General features: G+C 39.6%; 1 pseudogene; it reads left to right on the forward strand.

The window, feature by feature from the left end:
• The first annotated feature begins 426 nt into the window (after nucleotides 1-426).
• LOC101567318 lies at nucleotides 427-3,825 on the forward strand (annotated as a pseudogene).
• Nucleotides 3,826-4,953: the final 1,128 nt, after the last annotated feature.

The following is a 4,953-nucleotide window of genomic DNA, read 5'->3' on the forward strand; positions in this document are numbered from 1 at the left end:
AATCACTTTGAAGAAGGATGCTTACAGAGTCCAACATCATCCATTTGAACTGCACCTTCTCATTAGTCTGTTCAAATCCAGTAAGATCTTTATGGATCACCCAAAAGGGCTCAGCAAGCTCGCCACCCAAGCAGAGCAGGTGGAACACACTACAAGGCAGGAATTTGTTGATTTCATATTGTTCCATTGTATGACCACAACACTTCCATTCTACTTTGATGGACATACAAACAGTTTCCAGTTTCTGACTAATATGAGTATATTCCTGAGAAAGGTCTTCAATCATCTTTGCTATATTTGATGCTGAGTGACTATCAGAGGACTCAGGCTTATGAGGACACACGGTCATACAGAACAGTGTCTAGTGAACATGACAAGAAAGAGATAAAAGGCTCAGAAAAAGGAGCTAAAATAGTATAGAAATTTATGAGCTCTATTCGATATTTTGCCAAGGATGATCGCCATGCTATGGTGAAACATTCAACAATCTATAAAGCTACAGATAAAAATCCATCTCCGGAGCAACTTGAATTTATTCAAATATGGTGTCTACTGTTGAGTATGCTCTAAAACATGTCTCATATTGGCTGGATGAAACAAAGGCACAAAAACAGAGGGTGAGACAGACATGAAGAAAGATGAGGCTGTAGAAAACTATTCCAAGGACCAAGGTGGCCAGATTTTGTGTGGTGAAATGAGGACTGACCTGGTTGCAAAAAGCTTGCTTATTCAGGATGATATGGACTTTGAAATGGTTTTAATGTGCACTGACAAACCTACAGAGACTTTGTTTTGGGTTTTTGTTGTTGTTGTTGTTGTTTTGTTTTTGTTTGTTTGTTTGTGGAACTGGGGATTGAACTCAGGCCCTTGTACTTGCCAGGGAAGTGCTTATTCACTGAGCCATCTCCCCAGCCCTTTGGAGACATTGTTAAATACAGTAAAAGATAATCTTCCTGATCAGATTTTGAAACTCACAGAAAAAAATACCAAGTGGAACAGCATATAGATGAGGCATCTATTTTAATTAGAAAACAACCCACACTAACTCTGCAGGTGATGATTAATTCTCTCTAGTTAGGGATGAATTGGAGATGAAGGATGGAAAAGATGTTGCAATGAAAGATCCTCCAGGCTTATTAGACAGACAGAAATGCTTCAAAGTCTTGGTGGTTCTCCAGTACGCCAAATAATTTCAGGCAAGGGAAAAATGAATTAAAATCATCCAGAAAAAAATCATGTGTAATTATTTGCAAAGTTCGACATGATTTGTGCAACAGCGTCTTGAGATGAGTGATTCAGTGTTTGGCATCTGGAATACTTCCTGTTGGTCCTGGTTTTCATGAGTCTTATGAACCTATGGGTGCTCTGAGCTATAAGAACACCCAGCAAAAAGAAGACACCACCTACAGTACACAGAATGCATTCGGACTACCAGCCTTTGGCTAGATTTATGAAGTGTTGGAGAGGGACCCTCTTCCATCTAGTAAGCCCTGTCAGAAGTAGTCCTGATGATAAAGAAGGTGCTTGCTTTTCAGCTCTAAAAAAAGGCCATTTGAAGATGAATTAGGGGGGTGATACAAATCCTAATAAGAGAAAATGAAACTTCAGGAAAATCCTGGGCAGTAAAGCAACAGACCTTATGAGTGCATTAATGAGGCTCAATTAAATCAGACCTGGGCTTCTGTATGAGCTCTTGTCTCATTCTGGCCCTGTCCAAGTCTTCATGGTGTCTCTGTAGATGTAGTCAGCACAACATATGAAGCCTCAGGATCATCTAAGAAAGCTGCAGAACTTCATGTACTAGTGAAGTCATTACAGGCAATGAGATTCCCAACATGTTTTGATGTACATACTGAATGATGATTTCTAGGGGAGGTTTTTTGTTTGTTTGTTTTAGGGGAGGTTTTTGTTTTTGTTTTTGTTTTTGTTTTTTGTTTTTTGTTGCTGAGGACCGACCCCAAGGCTTCCAGCTTGCTAGGCAAGCATTCTACCACTAAGCCAAATCCCCAGCCCTTGAATGATGATTTCTGATGAAAAATCAGATAATGAAGGAAAAAATTAAACAATGTCTTCAAACTCAAGCAGTAATACTGGAAATTCTACAGCTGATGCCTCCAGTACCTTAAAGGTCAGAACTCAGGGCCCTATCCTCACAGCAAGTGGCACAAATTTTGTGAAGGACCTCAGTGAAAAAAAACAAACAACAAAAAAAAAAACAAAGGCTCCAGTATGAACTCATCTCAGAGAGTGGTGGGATCCACAACAAATGCTTGCAGTGGAGGTAGAAGTACATGGACAGAAATGCAGAGCTGCAGGTCCAAATAAGAAAGTAGCAAAGGCAAGTACAGATTTTGCTGTTCTGGAGAAACTGTTTTCTTTCTTTGCTTCTTTTTATGTATTTGGCTGTTGCAATCTCACTACGCAGCTTGGACGCATAGTGATCCTCCTGCTTTCAGCCTCCCTAGCACTGAGATCACAGGCATGCACCACTACACCAGGACTCTGACCAGCTCAGCCCACCCGAGGGGCGCGGCTGGCACAGCATGTGATGCCGATCCAACCGTGGTCCCTGTGTTTGCCTAAGCTTGCCTAAGCACCTTAGTCTGCCGAGCTATCTTGTTGGCCCACAAACTATTTTCTGGGCCCAATGTAGCAAGGAAAAGAAGATTTTTCCTCAGGCAAAATGTGTTGTGAATACAGCTGCATCTTTTTTTTTTTTTCTTTTCAAAGTTTTATTGATAAACATATAGCAATGAGACAGTTTCAAATCAAATCTAAAGTACAGTTTCAACAAATAATACACTGCATATATTCTTCTTAGTGGTTAATTGCTGTACAAGATGCAGACTTGTGATCCTACTTACAAACACCATTAGAAAAAATCATTCTATTCATTAAGAGAATGCAACTATATATCTATCCCAACCACTTTGAATACACAGATACAAAATGGACATTCATAGTTATACCCCAATTTTTTTTTAAGTTCCGTTGTTGAATATTATAGGTGTGTAAACTCAGCAAAATATTCTAAAAGAGTACAGAAGCCCATAATAGCATTGGGTCTTCTGTTTAATTGGCAATGTCAGAAATTATTGACGTGAGTCCCCCACAGCTCAACATAACAACATGGCTTTACTTCCTATATTTCATCTTCATACTTTTCTACTGGATGGTTAAGACCAAGGTAAAGCAGGACCTATGCAACAAGAGTTGTAGCTTTTTGGTTTGAGAAGGTCAGTGAAATGCCCTCAGGATTTATCCTGAGATCCTGTACCTCAGATTGTAGAACCTTTGTCAGTGCAGCCATGTGGATGAGTCACGGCCATTGCTTGGCCAATGTGCTCTCTGTGAAAGCCTGAGAGAGTGTCTTCTCCTCATGTGACTCTCCTTAGGCACACTCCACGTCATCGATCAATTTCCTCTTTGGCCCCATAACCTTCTTGATCAGAAAATCTGGGACACTACCGAGGTACTTGACGTTACAGTACAAGTTCTCATATGTCCTGAGTCTTAACTGACCTTAGAAGGGTAGGGCCAAAATATTGGCTTTCCTTGTAGCCCTCCTTTTTCTCTAATTTTGGTCTGCAAACTTAGGTTGTTAACCATCCAGAAGTACAGCTGCATCTTTAGCAGTTCGTGCAGTGTTAGGCACAGGGAAGCTTCTGCTGGGCTATGGTTGCTCCTGGCTGCAAAGCTCCATGTGATAGAATGTCACATGGTTAGAGCACAGCTGCCCACGCCTATGGTTTGCCCAAGAGCATGGTTCTGTTACCCATTATGCAATTCCCAACATATCCTGTTCTTCATTACTCATCCTTTTAGCAATAACAGAAGCCTATCCTACTAATAACAGTACAGTATAATACAGGATGATAAGAACAAGCCTTTGTATCCTGCTTTCTTTGGACACATACTCAATAAAAATTATTTGTAACAAATATCTTTTTCTACTTTTTGATTTTAACAATGCAAATTTAGTTCTCTAAAACTTGAAAACAGACAGAAAACCAAACCAAAAGAAAAGAACAAGAAAAAAACCAGTTCTGTGATTCTGTACCTTATCTCTTGAAAATAACTTATATATAAAATGCATGTTAAACTTCACCAAAATTAAAAACATTAGTGTATCCAAGGAGACTATCAAGAAAGTAAAAATTCAACCATACAATGGGAGAGAATATTCAGATCCTGTGTCTGATTAGGGTCAAGTACTAGGATATAGAATATAGAATATGAATTCTGAGAACTTAACAACTAAATGACAAACCAATTTTTAAAATTCAGCAAAGGGCTTGGATCAACACTACTCAAAGAAGATACAAATGACTAAGAAGCCATAAAAGATGATCAATACCATTTGTCACTGATAGGTTTTGATTCTAGTATGGATTGCTGAATCATTATGGTGGTCATCTAATATGGCTGAAGCCCTTAAAACAACAGCTCATCTTCCCAGAGACCACCTCCCCCTTCTCCAACTCAGCCCGGGGTGCAGTTGCCTTTCACCCTTCCCGCTGCCTCAGGGAAGGCCCCAGTCAGCTCCTCAGGTCTATCTAAACATCCCCTCCAAACTCCACCCCTGGCAAAGGCCATAGAAGTCTTTCTGGATTGTTCCAAACTAGAAAATTCCTTATCTTCTCAGATTCTCTCAGTGTCCTCAAAGATAAGAAAGCCCCTTTCCATTTTTCCTTCTGCCTGTTTCTCCTCTGATGCCTCTGAAAACCTATGAGTCATTAGGGAAGTACAAAACAAAACTACAATGAAGTATCACTTCATATCCACTAGAGTAAATGATTTTTTAAAAAAATTACAAGTGTTGGCAATTATGGTGTTGAAAAAGAGGAACCCTTATACATTGCAGGTGGGAATAAGAAATGGTTCAATTGTGTGTAAACAATTTGATGGTTTCTCAAAAAAAATTAAACATAGAGGTACCATTTTAACTCCTAG

This window comes from Octodon degus, unplaced genomic scaffold (assembly GCF_000260255.1).
Source record: "Octodon degus isolate 3935 unplaced genomic scaffold, OctDeg1.0 scaffold00028, whole genome shotgun sequence".
Taxonomy (NCBI): Eukaryota; Metazoa; Chordata; class Mammalia; order Rodentia; family Octodontidae; genus Octodon; species Octodon degus.